We start from the raw sequence: 16,856 nt of genomic DNA on the forward strand, positions 1-16,856 counted from the left end.
CATGCGTATGCACCACAATGCTCAGGCATGACAGTCCGCAGCGACGGGGAGCACTTATCAGTGACGGGATGGTGCGAGAAATCTGATCGTACCGGCGAACGCAAGAAGATTAACAGGAAGAGGGCGTTTGTGGGTGGCAACTGACCGTTTCTAGGGAGTGTCCGGAAAAATGCAGGAGGGACCAGGAGTTTGGAGGGAGGGTTTCTGACGTCAGCTCAGCCCCAATCATTGCTCTGGAAGAGTATGTTCTGAGCTGTGCAGAGACTGCACAAAATTAGTTTGTGCAGCTCTCCAACACATCCGAACGCACACTTACACAGTGAACTCCCCCTCCCCCTGTAGGTGGCGACTACCTGATTGCAGGGATGCAAAAACTGCACCCTACCGATCAGGTCTGAATTACCCCCAAAGAGAGCACCACTGGTGGAATGCTGGCGCATGCTGTTTCTGCACAGAAGTTCTGGTATTCTTAGGAGAGAGCACACTATGGATGAACTTGGTGATGCTTGCAGATTGTTGCACATGTACACAAGTGACCCAAGAGAAGGTGCTTAGCAGATGGAATGCAGAGGTTTGCATAGATTGCTGAATAGCACTGGAAAGCACTGTGAATTCAGGAAGCTGGAAGCTGCTGAAACTGGAGTCAGGAAACCAGGTAACAACTGAAGTTGTTCTGACACTGTGTTGCTGTACCAGGTGGGTTTAAGTAGAGTGCCCAGCAGGGGTGTATCTTCCTATTGGCCAGGATGGCACTCGCCAGGGGCGCCAGTCGAGGAGGGGCGCCATCCAGAGGTGCCACCCGTGGGCAGTAGGTACTGTAGATTAACTTTTAGATGCAGCAGCTATACCCCCATCCCCGTGTAGTTCCTAACCAGCATGGATGCCCAGTAACGATCACAGCATGCAGCAGCAGCTGCTGGGAGGTGTAGTTTACAGTATGTAGAGTTTCTTGTCTGTATTGTGGTGTGGTGCTGGACCCCGGTGCCAATTACAGTGGCTGTTGCTGCATTATATGATCATTAATGGGCATCCCTGCTGTTAAGGAACTACAGTACATGGGGATGGGGGGATAGCTGCTGCCTCTAAAAGTGAATGTACCTAAAAGTGCTGCCTTTAATAGTAAAATCAACAAGGGGTAATATGCGTGTCTGGCACTGTGGGGGCATATGTGTATCTGGCACTGTGGGGGCATACATGTATCTGGCACTGTGGGGGCATACGTGTATCTGGCACTGTGGGGGCATACATGTATCTGGCACTGTGGGGGCATACGTGTATCTGGCACTGTGGGGTACATACGTGTATCTGGCACTGTGGGGGCATTTGAGTGTCCGGCACTGTGGGGGCATACGAGTGTCTGGTACTGTGGGAGCATACTGTATGTGTATCTGGCACTGTGGGAGCATATGTGTATTTGGCACTATACTCTGAGGCATTATGTGTATCTGGCACTGCACTACTGCGGTCATTATGTGTAACTGGCACTATAATGGGGGACATTATGTGCATCTGACACTATACTTGGGACATTATGTGTAAGGAGATCTACTGTGGGTAGTGGGGGTCATTCCGAGTTGATCGCTCGCTGCCGATTTTCGCAGCACAGCGATGAGTGCAGAAAACAGCATTTCTGCGCATGCGTATGCCCTACAATGCGCATGCGCGACGTATGGGTACAACGAATGATGTGGTTTTGCACAGGCTCTAGCGAAGATTTAAGTCGCACTGACAGCCGCAGAGTGATTGACAGGAAGTGGGCGTTTCTGGGTGTAAACTGTCCGTTTTCAGGGAGTGTTTGGAAAAACGCAGGCGTACCAGGGAAAACGCAGGCGTGGCTGGGCGAACGCTGGGCAGGTGTGTGACGTCAAATCCGGACACGAATAGGCTGAAGTGATCGTAAGCGCTGAGTAAGTTTTGAGCTACTCTGAAACTGCACAAACTGTTTTTGCAGAGCTTGGCTGCACAAGCGTTCGCACTTCTGCTAAGCTAAAATACACTCCCCAGTGGGCGGCGGCATAGCGTTTGCACGGCTGCTGAAACTAACTAGCGAGCGATCAACTCGGAATGACCCCCACTGTGTGTAAGGCTGCTAATTGTGTGTGTGCGCATGTGTAGGGGGTGTGATTATATATTTATAGTTTGATATCATAATCTAAAATTTGTGAGGCCACACCCACTTTCCCAGGAGCATGCACGTCTTCCCATATATATGGGCACTACTGTGTGGCATAATGTGTATAAGGGGTAGTACTCAGTGGCATATCTATAATGGGTGCAGTGTGTGCGGTGCACATGGGCCCCTGAGCCCAGGGGGGCCCACACCACACACTTCACCCATTTCTCCTATGCTTTCCTTTCCAGAGTCCATCGCTGGCTGTGTGTGGGCCCCCTCCTCACCTGTAGCTGTCACCACTGCTGCTAGTGAACTGAGCACTAGAGACTCTGGCACTGTACAGTGCATGCGTAGGACTTTAAAAAAATGGCGCAGTGGCCATTTTTCTGAGTCCTGCGCATGAGCTGTAGACTCTGGCACTGTGCCAGAGTGTACAGCGCTCAGAGCACTAGCAGCAGCTGTGACAGCTACGAGAGAGGAGGGGGCCCAAACATGCAGTGTGCCCACAAGTCCCCTTCTATCTAGAGATGGCCCTGGTACTACTGTGTAGCATAACGTGAATAATGTACTGTACATTACTGTGCTGTGTAATGTGAGTAAGGTACACTATTGTGGTGTAATTTGAATAGGGGTACTATTGAGTGGCCACGCCCCTTTTTTGGCACATGTGCCTTCCCTATTTCAAATATGGGGGGCACCAGTCCTTTACTTTGCCAGGGGCGCTCGGACCCCTAAATACACCCCTGGTGCCCAGGATCCCTACTGGCTGTACTAGTCAGCTGGAAGGAAAGCAGCCTCTAATTATAGGACCCGGGGTCAGGTGACTCTGGGCTCTTTATCCAGCTTCACCTCAATTATATTTGGACTCACTGATAAGCGCTTCAAATTAGCCAGGTAAGTATACACTAGCATAGGTGATCTCTGGCTCCCGTTTTAGAAGGCTTACTCATTTGGATTTAGAAATTGGTGATTGAAGAACCGCATCATAGTGGTGAGTACTACGGAAGGATTGGCACAAAGTTATTACACACCCAGCGTCATATGAGGGAGACCGGACGACCTCTGGTACCAGGGGAGACACCACATTGCGAGTGGTGTGTGGACACTCAATATCGTTATGCCCCCTTGTCTGGCCATAAGCAAGCAGCATTTAACTGGTTTGCAAGGCTCATATATCAGCTCTGCACTAACTGCTGAAGTGTTAGCATAATCTGGGACTTGTAGTTCCACATTAAGGATTTCTCCATTGCCTCTTGTATATTTGTTGTGCACTCTGGTATGACTTCTTCTATAGGCACTTCATGTATTTATACACAGTGTATTTTTACTAATAAGGGCTATTAACTAATTAATGTAGAATATTTTGTTATTCTTATTAACTTGATATACAGAAATTAGAGTATTTTTATATATATTCTTCCCAGTATTATCTTGTCTTGAGTTATTCTGCCTTATCAGTATTTGATATTTGTTATGTGATTGTTTGCTTTATATTAGTTGAATATTATTCCCCATTTTGGCAGTTAGAGACTGGCTGCTCTATACACAATAACGCATCACTGCCCCCGATGCTTTTCTCCCTCTGTCTGTCAGTCAGGCAGACTAGTACGCATCACTGCAACGTGATCGCATTTCCCGGGCCGCAAATGCACAGGACGAGAACTGCATATGCGCACTGACCTGAAAATCAGAAAAATGCGATCACAACGCATTAGCGATGCCTACTATATGCCAATACAAGTGCACACATTTCTCCCTGCTTTGTGATGTCATCTGTCAGTTTTCCATCCATTCCTCCTGGAATCTCCTCTTGTGCCTAAAGAGGCATAACTGTGTAGTAGTCGGGCATTCACATGCAGGCTAAGTTTAGCTACAGATGGAGCCTCCGTTATCTCGGCTGTTTCTCCACCTAAACTGAGGTTTAGTCGCACCTAGGTGATAGCTTAGGTTGCTGAGTTTAATCATGGACAGGCGCGTTGAGGCACGACTACATACTCAGCATGCAATAAACATCTTCACCACTGGGTGGCTAATGCTCCACTAATCCAGTACTTTGGAGCTAATAGTGGCGGATTGATCTACAAGCTCTTGCAAATGGTCAGTGACAAATATACGTACTGCATACTGTACACACAGACCAATGGTCAGACGGAGAGAGTAAAGAGAAAAAAGTTTATAGAGATGCAAACGAACAAGTTAAAACACTTTTCCTTTGCCGTGTTAGTGTATACAGACGCAACAAGCAATACTGTAGTTTATATAGACGCAAATCATGATATACCGTAGAAAGGGTTACAAACTATGGTACATTAACAATAAGGATACAGTAAGATGAAGCGTCCAATATGAGCGTCCAAGTCCCTACACAAAAACCAATGTGAAGGGATCACTGCTTACAGTACATTTACACATGAGCTTGTGCAGTTGTCATGAGCTGTCATGTCCGATGGGTGAGGTGTGCCGCTTTCAAAAGTCACGTGATACGTGACGAAACGCGTTAGGACCCCGCCTCATTATCCACCTTGATTAAGGTATCTACACCAGCAGCTCTTTGCCGAGTTCCCACGGATTTCTCTACCGGCACTCTGGTTTCCGCAAGCCGCACACACCAGCATGCGGCTCTCATCTGTTACATCGGCCTCACTTGCTACAACAGCCCGGCGGTCATCACCATCTCCTTTCTGCACAGCACGAGTGGGCAATGCAGGACTAAGAACTGGGGACGCCCGGTCTCGGACCAGCCCACAGGAGAGGTACATATTATAGCAGCAGAGCTCTGTGGCGGGAACTTTGTGCATTACCTGGGACCATTCCTTATTCAATTACACAAATGAATCCACAAGTGTCAACCTTGTGAGTGATTACGGATCTTCAGCAAGTTTATTATACAAGCTGCTTTAAAAACCTCAAAAGATATCTATATTTATCAAGGTGTGTTCTATTATATAGCCATACACATTAATAATTTTATATCATTGGTATTATTATCAGCATGTTTTTATTAAGTGTTCTGGTTAATAAATTGTGTTAATTTTTTTAAACGTCGGCTCTCATTAATTTCTTTCCCTGTTACATTGCGCAGCCGTTTCTTTGTTTTCTATGCCTGTTAAGCAGGCTGAGGCGATCGCTAGGCAATGACGGCCTTCGGCCGTCTGGCATGTGCCACCGCACTGCGGCGCCGGCGCATGCGCAGTTCCGACCCGACCGCTGCGCAGTGAAAAACTGCAGTGAGCGATCGGGTCGGAATGACCGCCCATGTGTGAGGGCTGCCACAAGGTGGGGGGTCACGAGTAGCAGCCATTTTGTCAGTTTGTTATGCGTCGGTCGAGTCCAGTGTTTCGTTATGTGCATAGAGCTCGCTTATCCCATCGCTCCTGTGTATCTTAGCTAGGGTATTCAGATGCTCCTTCAGCTGTGCCTTGTAGCCTGCAAAACCTGTCCCACCGCTCGCTCCATAGCTGAGGGCTTCCACAGAGCAGGGGATGACAGACGGCAGTCATTTTGTCAACTTGCTATGCGATCGAGTCCGGTGTATCGTAATGTGCATAGAGCTCGCTTATCCCTATCGCCCCTGTGTATTTTAGCTAGGGTATTGTGATGCTCCTTCAGCATTGCCCTATATCTGCCAAAACCTATGCAGTCGCTGGCTCGATAGCTGAGGGCTTCCATGAGGCAAGAGGTCACGGGTGGTAGCCATTTCAATCGAGTCTGGCCTGCTACAGAATTGTATGTGTATTGTACGGTGCATAGAACCTTATCCTCGTAGCCGCTGTGTATTGTACAGTAGATACGCTCCTGCAGCTCTGCCCTGCTTTGTGTAAAACTTGTGTGCACCCTTCTATTGAATGTGAAAGTATAGAACAGTACAATAGATACAAAAATAAAAATAATAATAAAGTGTCAGGAAAAAATTTACATGCATTCGCACTTTGGGAATCGAACCTGGGACTTTAAGCATGGGAAGCGGCACACTTCACCACTCGGACACATCGCCGAATGACAGATACATAAGCCCATTGATTTTGATTATGCCGTAATGGCTATGGGATTTGGACGCTAACATATCCCTAACATCACTAGACCACACTGTACCTGTAATACGTTCGTTTGTGTCTGTATACACTATTGGTTTTATTTGTTGATTTGTCTGCGGGACTTGGACACTCACATATTCCTAACGTCAATGGACTATACTGTCGCTTTATCATGTTCGTTTGCATCTGTATATGGTGTGCTACTGTATTTACAGCTGTACACTGTAATATACTGTATGACATACAGAGATGCACCAGTAAAGTAGTTCTTACTATGTATTTCGGTATTGTATTTTAATGGAGACCACACGCATGCGCAATGGTGATTTTAAAAAGTGACATCTGGTGTATGATCGCAGGTATTACACTTAAAGGTAACGCCAAATGCTCTGTGTGTCTCCTGCCTCCTTGCGCCAAGGCAAGCTGCGTATGCCTGATCGCGACTAACACCTCAGCCAGCCAAGATAATGGAGGCTTCATCTGTATGATGTGCCAAGGGCATGTTGATGGAATTGCTGGCCTGTTTTCATATAGTTCTCTTGCATCAAGGACAGGCCTGGTGCAAGGATGATGGCTATATGATTAAGCGCACGGATAAAGATGATGCAATTGTATAGATGGGTCAGCGCAAGGGTTTAGTAGCGTGCACGTAATGCGTGTGTAATTACTGACGGCTTATGTTCAACTTTGCAACGGCATCAGGGTGTCTCAGTTTCAGAGGATTTGGGAAATAGTGCTCCTACAAACATACTTTGAAGTTATAGACAACTAAAAATGTACTCCCTGTTCTAAGAAGCACTAATATACCGCCCTGTATTGGCTCAAGCTCGTTAATTTTACATTCCAGTTTGGAATAATTAGATGCATAAGGCTAGAATACTTGATATTTAAAAATAAAAGTTCAAAGCCTGTCATCGTTTTATGTGGTGTGCCATGTTGGTAACCTTGTGTAATTGACATTTAATGCTGATTGCCTCAATATTAATGAGGTGTGTCCAAAAAATAAAGGTTGAGTGAGCATGACTGAATCTTAGTTATCCAAAGCCATGGGGCGTTTAAAACTATTATAAAAAAATTGGCATGTAAATTAGGAAAAATAAAGGATTGTGATTTTTTTTCTTTTTTTTGTACATAACATAATTTATTAATATGCACGAAAAAATGTTCTAGACCTGGGCGTTCTCTTATCTTTTTTTCATTTAGTTAAATTGGATAGATGTTGACAAAATATTTATCTAAGAAGAAGACAGCTTTGAAATGCTAATGTATAATGAGTGATCTAAGTAGCTATTATTGGCATAGGCTGGGTTTGACTGATACAGTATATCCAAAATACAGGAGGATATGAGCAGAAATTAGCTTTAACTGTTGCCTCGGGGCTGCTTGGGGCTAGAATAGCGTTAGGAACTTTACCCATGGGAATAGGTTGTGCAATTCAACCCGGTGATCATTGAATCTGCCCCTTAAAGCACATCTATATCAAATTTTGTCTGGACAGATACTGTAGTGCATATTGCCTGCAAGTTTTATTTGTGAATTTGCATCTTTAGATGGCGTTACCCAAAAGAAGCCTACGGGCTTCTTTTAGCATTTCCCTCTGAGAGGGAACCACACCCCTGCAATGCCCGCGTCACACTACGCATGCTCAGAGAGACACCTGGGACCTAAACCCGGAAGTCCAGCGATAGCAATGGGCAGCTCTTAACAGGAGAGTTGTTAGTTGCTAAAGTAATCACATTTCTAGGTACATACCAGCGTTATTATTGCTGGTATGTACATGATAAGTAACTGGATGTATCACATTGCAGAGTCAATGCATAGTACATCCCGTCCTAAGTGCCTTGATGGTATCCAGGGACAGCACTGACAATGCGCACTGTGGGGTCTGTGTACTGAGCCTTGATGAGAGATAAAGTGGACAGAGATAAAAGTACCAGCCAATCAGCTCCTAACTGCCATACCAGCCAATCAGCTCTTAACTGCCATATTACAGGCTGTGTATTCAAAATGACAGAAGCTGGTTGGTTGGTTGGTTGGTACTTTATCTCCATCCAGTTTATCTCTCTTCAAGGCTTAGTACATAAGCCCATTTTTTTTTTTTGTCTTTTATGTCTTCTGTATAGAATCCATATTTCTGGAGGTAAGGGGTTCATGGAAACATCTTGCACAAGGACTACCTCATTTATTAAAATGGCTCAACCCCTGACCTCAGCCACTGTCCATATGCAGTATAACTTAAAATAAGTGGAACACAGTATAAATCAGGGTGTTTATAATAACACACCTTGCCCACTGTCAGATAGCGATATAAGAGGTGCTAGATCGCCTGCTATCAGTATACATACTAGTGATGTGCACCGGACATTTTTCGGGTTTTATGTTTTGGTTTTGGATTCGGTTCCGCGGCCGTTTTTTGGATTCGGACGCGTTTTGGCAAAACCTCCCTGAAAATTTTTTGTCGGATTCGGGTGTGTTTTGGATTCGGGTGTTTATTTACAAAAAACCCTCAAAAACAGCGTAAATCATAGAATTTGGGGGTCATTTTGATCCCATAGTATTATTAACCTCAATAACCATAATTTACACTAATTTTCAGTCTATTCTGAACACCTCACACCTCACAATATTATTTTTAGTCCTAAAATTTGCACCGAGGTCGCTGGATGGCTACGCTAAGCGACACAAGTGGCCGACACAAACACCTGGCCCATCTAGGAGTGGCACTGCAGTGTCAGGCAGGATGGCACTTCAAAAAAATAGTCCCCAAACAGCACATGATGCAAAGAAAAAAAGAGGCGCACCAAGGTCGCTGTGTGACTAAGCTAAGCGACCCAAGTGGCCGACACAAACACCTGGCCCATCTAGGAGTGGCAATGCAGTGTCAGGCAGGATGGCACTTCAAAAAAATAGTCCCCAAACAGCACATGATGCAAAGAAAAAAAGAGGCGCACCAAGGTCGCTGTGTGACTAAGCTAAGCGACACAAGTGGCCGACACAAACACCTGGCCCATCTAGAAGTGGCACTGCAGTGTCTGGCAGGATGGCACTTCAAAAAAATTGTCCCCAAACAGCACATGATGCAAAGAAAAAAAGAGGCGCACCAAGGTCGCTGTGTGACTAAGCTAAGCGACACAAGTGGCCGACACAAACACCTGGCCCATCTAGGAGTGGCACTGCAGTGTCAGGCAGGATGGCACTTCAAAAAAATAGTCCCCAAACAGCACATGATGCACAGAAAAAAAGAGGCGCACCAAGGTCGCTGTGTGACTAAGCTAAGCGACCCAAGTGGCCGACACAAACACCTGGCCCATCTAGGAGTGGCACTGCAGTGTCAGGCAGGATGGCACTTCAAAAAAATTGTCCCCAAACAGCACATGATGCAAAGGAAAATGAAAGAAAAAAGAGGTGCAAGATGGAATTGTCCTTGGGCCCTCCCACCCACCCTTATGTTGTATAAACAGGACATGCACACTTTAACGAACCCATCATTTCAGCGACAGGGTCTGCCACACGACTGTGACTGAAATGACTGGTTGGTTTGGGCCCCCAACAAAAAAAGAAGCAATCAATCTCTCCTTTCACAAATTGGCTCTACAGAGGCAAGATGTCCACCTCATCATCATCCTCTGATTCCTCACCCCTTTCACTGTGTACATCCCCCTCCTCACAGATTATTAATTCGTCCCGACTGAAATCCACCATCTCAGGTCCCTGTGTACTTTCTGGAGGCAAATGCTGCTGGTGAATGTCTCCACGGAGGAATTGATTATAATTAATTTTGATGAACATCATCTTCTCCACATTTTCTGGAAGTAACCTCGTACGCTGATTGCTGACAAGGTGAGCGGCTGCACTAAACACTCTTTCGGAGTACACACTGGAGGGAGGGCAACTTAGGTAGAATAAAGCCAGTTTGTGCAAGGGCCTCCAAATTGCCTCTCTTTCCTGCCAGTATACGTACGGACTGTCTGACATGCCTACTTGGAAGCGGTCACTCATATAATCCTCCACCATTCTTTCAATGGTGAGAGAATCATATGCAGTGACAGTAGACGACATGTCAGTAATCGTTGGCAGGTCCTTCAGTCCGGACCAGATGTCAGCACTCGCTCCAGACTGCCCTGCATCACCGCCAGCGGGTGGGCTCGGAATTCTTAGCGTTTTCCTCGCACCCCCAGTTGCGGGAGAATGTGAAGGAGGAGATGTTGACGGGTCACGTTCCGCTTGACTTGACAATTTTCTCACCAGCAGGTCTTTGAACCTCTGCAGACTTGTGTCTGCCGGAAAGAGAGATACAACGTAGGTTTTAAATCTAGGATCGAGCATGGTGGCCAAAATGTAGTGCTCTGATTTCAACAGATTGACCACCTGGTTAAGCTAATTAAGGGCTCCATCCACAAGTCCCACATGCCTAGCGGAATCGCTCTGTTTTAGCTCCTCCTTCAATGTCTCCAGCTTCTTCTGCAAAAGCCTGATGAGGGGAATGACCTGACTCAGGCTGGCAGTGTCTGAACTGACTTCACGTGTGGCAAGTTCAAAGGGTTGCAGAACCTTGCACAACGTTGAAATCATTCTCCACTGCGCTTGAGTCAGGTGCATTCCCCCTCCTTTGCCTATATCGTGGGCAGATGTATAGGCTTGAATGGCCTTTTGCTGCTCCTCCATCCTCTGAAGCATATAGAGGGTTGAATTCCACCTCGTTACCACCTCTTGCTTCAGATGATGGAAGGCCAGGTTCAGGAATGTTTGGTGGTGCTCCAGTCTTCGGCACGCGGTGGCTGAATCCCGAAAGTGGTCCGCAATTCTTCGAGCCACCGACAGCATCTCTTGCACGCCCCTGTCGTTTTTTAAATAATTCTGCACCACCAAATTCAATGTATGTGCAAAACATGGGACGTGCTGGAATTTGCCCAGATGTAATGCACGCACAATATTGGTGGCGTTGTCCGATGTCACAAATCCCCAGGAGAGTCCAATTGGGGTAAGCCATTCTGCGATGATGTTCCTCAGTTTCCGTAAGAGGTTGTCAGCTGTGTGCCTCTTCTGGAAAGCGGTGATACAAAGCGTAGCCTGCCTAGGAACGAGTTGGCGTTTGCGAGATGCTGCTACTGGTGCCGCCGCTGCTGTTCTTGCTGCGGGAGGCAATACATCTACCCAGTGGGCTGTCACAGTCATATAGTCCTGAGTCTGCCCTGCTCCACTTGTCCACATGTCCATGGTTAAGTGGACATTGGGTACAACTGCATTTTTTAGGACACTGGTGACTCTTTTTCTGAGGTCTGTGTACATTTTCGGTATCGCCTGCCTAGAGAAATGGAACCTAGATGGTATTTGGTACCGGGGACACAGTACCTCAATCTAGTCTCTAGTTGCCTCTGAATTAACGGTGGATACCGGAACCACGTTTCTCACCGCCCAGGCTGCCAAGGCCTGAGTTATCCGCTTTGCAGCAGGATGACTGCTGTGATATTTCATCTTACTCGCAAAGGACTGTTGGACAGTCAATTGCTTACTGGAAGTAGTACAAGTGGTTTTCCGACTTCCCCTCTGGGATGACGATCGACTCCCAGCAGCAACAACAGCAGCGCCAGCAGCAGTAGGCGTTACACTCAAGGATGCATCGGAGTAATCCCAGGCAGGAGAGGACTCGTCAGACGTGCCAGTGACATGGCCTGCAGGACTATTGGCTTTCCTGGGTAAGGAGGAAATTGACACTGAGGGAGTTGGTGGTGTGGTTTGCAGGAGCTTGGTTACAAGAGGAAGGGATTTAGTTGTCAGTGGACTCCTTCCGCTGTCACCCAAAGTTTTTGAACTTGTCACTGACTTCTGATGAATGCGGTCCAGGTGACGTATAAGGGAGGATGTTCCTAGGTGGTTAACGTCCTTACCCCTACTTATTACAGCTTGACAAAGGCAACACACGGCTTGACACCTGTTGTCCGCATTTGTGTTGAAATAATTCCACACCGAAGAGCTGATTTTTTTTGTATTTTGACCAGGCATTTCAATGGCCATATTCGTCCCACGGACAACAGGTGTCTTCCCGGGTGCCTGACTTAAACAAACCACCTTACCATCAGAATCCTCCTTGTCAATTTCCTCCCCAACACCAGCAACACCCATATCCTCATCCTGGTTTACTTCAACCGTGACATCTTCAATTTGACTATCAGGAACTGGACTGCGGGTGCTCCTTCCAGCACTTGCAGGGGGCGTGCAAATGGTGGAAGGCGCAAGCTCTTCCCGTCCAGTGTTGGGAAGGTCAGGCATCGCAACCGACACAATTGGACTCTCCGTGGGGATTTGTGATTTAGAAGAACGCACAGTTCTTTGCTGTGCTTTTGCCAGCTTAAGTCTTTTCATTTTTCTAGTGAGAGGATGAGTGCTTCCATCCTCATGTGAATCTGAACCACTAGCCATGAACATAGGCCGGGGCCTCAGCCGTTCCTTGCCACTCCGTGTCGTAAATGGTATATTGGCAAGTTTACGCTTCTCATCAGACGCTTTCAATTTTGATTTTTGGGTCATTTTACTGAACTTTTGTTTTTTGGATTTTACATGCTCTCTACTATGACATTGGGCATCGGCCTTGGCAGACGACGTTGATGGCATTTCATCGTCTCGGCCATGACTAGTGGCAGCAGCTTCAGCACGAGGTGGAAGTGGATCTTGATCTTTCCCTATTTTAACCTCCACATTTTTGTTCTCCATTTTTTAATGTGTGGAATTATATGCCAGTATCAATAGCAATGGCCTACTACTATATATACTGCGCACAACTGAAATGCACCACAGGTATGGATGGATAGTATACTTGATGACACAGAGGTAGGTACAGCAGTGGCCTACTGTACCGTACTGCTATATATTATATACTGGTGGTCAGCAAACTGTGCAAAACTGAAATGCACCACAGGTATGGATGGATAGTATACTTGACGACACAGAGGTAGGTACAGAGGTGGCCTACTGTACCTGTCAAAGTCGGAAAATATTGCAATACACACACCACATGCAAACACCACACAGATGGCATCCATATGTGTACTTAGTCTGGCGTGCGTGCAGCATACTCGCAAATTGCGTACAATCGCCTTCCACAGGAGTGCGCGTACGGGCGTGGTATGAGCAATTACAGAAAGATTCTTACTATTAATGCAGAGACATGCCACAGTGCCCAGCCGGGGTCGAGTCACTGTTCACACACACACTAATCTAACCAAACATGCACATCCTCCCAACACAATGTCTTGGTATTCCAATGTTTGAACAGACCCCCTGGTCTGTGAAGAAAGATACACACAAACCAAACTGTCATTGTTTAATGGAAACCAGGACAATAGGAGACAAATATACTATACAAAGAGCACAGGCCTTGCTGATACAGATCACTAGCAGCTGACAACTTACATGGATCACAGGTGTAACATTTATAGTCAGAACTCTTGGAATTATATATATATATATATATATATATATATATATATATATATTTGTGTGTATCTTGAGAATGGTTGGTCATTTCATGTGTAGGATCATGTTGCTTTGAGAGATCGCATGACAGGGTAATCTAATGAACATGAAAATATCTGTCACACATTGCATGTTTCCCAAACTTGGTGCACACATTGCACATAGTCTGCCCTTTCCCCTCATGCAACTTTTACTTATTTGCAAGGCACAACAAGGGAATTATACACCTTTACAGTATACGAGGGGACAGTAACTGATCAGAGCATCATGCATGGTATCTACGTGTTCGGATAATTATGAGTAATAATCCGGTGTTGGTTTGGAGAAGATCGCATGTCGTTGTGAATAGTTATTCGCAAAGGCAGATTAAAGGTATATTTGTGTTTATTATGTACTTGGTATGCGGCTGGAATCCAGAGCTACACACCCCTGGATCAAGGCATCACCCATCTCTTCAAACCGACCAATGACCTCTCCTGTACTGTAAACGACCATCCCTCCAACCAATCAGTGGAGAGCATACAACCCCATTGTATTGTATTTTGGGCAAGGGTATATAAACCTTGCACCTGGGCCGGTCACTCTCTCTGCTTTTTAAAAGACTCATAGGTCATCTTGCCAGATCAACTAGAGGACCGGATCCGGGTTGCACAGGCGAACAAAGCGTACGTATCATTGGGTGTGTCTCTCTCTCTGTGATTGAATTGTATTGTGTGTACCATTATATTTTAACTTATTGTAAACCCCTTTTACAAATATATTATTACTTGTTGCTGCTTTGGACCACAACATACAATCAAATACTGGTGTCGCATTTAGTTTCTGTTGAGCGTTTGTATAGTATAATTGCCACACCTAGAGCTGCCTCGTGCTCTCAGCGTGTCGGTCTGTGTGTATGCACTGAGTGTAAGCTGCACGGCTATTCCGGCGTGTGTACGCTAACTGGGGACAGAGTATTTATTACAGCAGCCGCAGCGGCTTCAGTTACAGTGTGCAATAGGGGTTAGTGGCTGTTTTTCCATGAAGTCGATCAAACTTCTCAGTTGGGGGCATCGTCCTGCTCGTCTCATACCCGGCTTTTGCACAACAGTGCTGGCGCTTGCCAGCAGCAGAGGGTGGATTAGCATTATTATATTGTGTTGAGCTATCTTGTGCTGCTGAACCGCCCCTGTACTGCATTGGTTAGGGATGCTGGCGTGAACCGCAAGGACAAAGGAAAAAAAGCCATTTAAAAGTTGTTGGGGTTTTTTTTTGTTTTTTTTGTTTTGCACATGTAACCTTGCGTAAAGGCGCACACAGTGTACCCATACTTTGCATCCATTCCACATATTGTTGCCATAGGTTATAACGGTCATTTATAGGTTTGTGTGAAACCGGATACATCTGTGTTGCTATATACATTTTGAAGTAACTGTGTTAATGATATAGTTGTAAGAACACAAAACGCAGCTCTGGCCTAGTATTTTAGGTTAAAACAGAGCAATTGTGGGGTGTGTTCGTGAGCGACAATAGTTTATATCGCTCACATTTATACTGTGTGATTTGTTTTAGTGTGGGCGCACTTTTGTACACGTGGCCCAGACAAAGTACGTAAGCACACACAAGCGTGAAAAGGCACGTGCGGTTGCGTAATTACGCAAGTTGCGTAAGATCGCTAACAACAAGGACAAACCACACAATAGTTCTATTTAAAGCGGAGTAGTAGATGTTTATCTACAAATAGCACATAACTATCCGGTTTCAAACACAGATTAGAATAACATTGATAAAGTGTGTTACCTCTGGGGAAAGCTATCAGTTAACAGGGAAGGATATTTTTCTGATCAGAAAACTATAGAGTGCTAGTGTAGGCTGAAAAAGGTGTGAATGTATTGAACCCTGCTTGGTGGACTTGGTGAACTCGGTGAACTCGGTGAAACTCGGTGAACTTGGTGAGCACGGTCTAGGTGAACACATGCAACGGAGTGTGATAAAGCTTTGTGAAGTTGTTGTTTTTTCTTGGTATTACACTCCGGCTGTTTTGGAGCACAGTGTGAAGACTCCAGTGATCCTACAACTTAAAGATAGCAAGTGTCTATAAGCTGTACGATTGAACCGCACTGTTGTGTGAGCGATACGTGGCGCAACATGATACGAAGTTTTGCATATTTGTGCGTAAATCTCGTCATCATACGCGTTGTGTAAAGCACATGCAAGCGTGATTTGTGTAAAAATTGTCTTTTAGGCAGATATTCACTGGGTACGGTAAGTTACTCCTAAAGGCCCAGGGGATATAGGCCGAAGTAGGGCCTGAACTAGCTACGCGTGTCTGCTAAACGGGGCGGATCCGTGGTACTCGGAGCAGAAGAAGTTAGTGGAAGAACTTTGAGGACTTCCACCGTTAGACTACTGTGTTTGGAGCATTTTAGGAAGTTTTCCCGTGTTAAAAGGGTCCACAATGGGAGCCAAGTGCACAACACAGGGACGTTCCTCAGTCAGGGTTCAGACAGCAGAATTGAGACCCAGAGGGTCAGCTCGGTTGGTAATGTGGGGGAAGTATGGTCCCACACTGAGACCTTTTGTGATGAATGGACACGAATGACTGTGGGGGATAAAGCATCATTTCCTGGGATAGGTAGTTTTGATCCAGAGGTACTACACAATGTAAGGATTAGAATATGTCTGCTCAAATCCAGAAAGCAAAGGGTAAGGCATACAGATTGTTTAAACTTGTGGCAACAAGAGGGGGATGTGCAAAGGGAGCTTGCTCGCACAGCAAGTTCCAAACCAGGCAGAAGCGTGAATGCGACAGCACCACCACCACCATATGTTGATGGAGAGAAGAGTGTCACCACCAATGATACAAAGGTAGAGGTCAGGGAAATGCGCAGCGAATGTATTAAAACTAACGCTTGTACCTTGTACCCTGTTTTACCTTCTCCCTAAGATAACAGCAACGTAGAGGATGAGCCTAGCATGATCTCAGCCCTTGCCCTGGCTGCCACCATACACGACACAAGGGTGGGCATTGCCCAACCACCAAGGGCAGTGGCCATATCAGCCAGTGAGGGGGCAGATGAGATCGTGGCGACTGGTAAGTATGGTACCGTCCATTATGCAGAAACAGTGACTCCCCGTATTGTAGAGACAAACAAGAAAGATGTGGTTGAGTTGCATCCAGTTAGGGTGATTGCAGTCCCTAACGGGAGAACTGACACTCAGGGGGTGACCCCAATCAGGAACATTGCAATGTACTG

Source organism: Pseudophryne corroboree, chromosome 2, assembly GCF_028390025.1.
Source record: "Pseudophryne corroboree isolate aPseCor3 chromosome 2, aPseCor3.hap2, whole genome shotgun sequence".
In the NCBI taxonomy this organism is placed as follows: Eukaryota; Metazoa; Chordata; class Amphibia; order Anura; family Myobatrachidae; genus Pseudophryne; species Pseudophryne corroboree.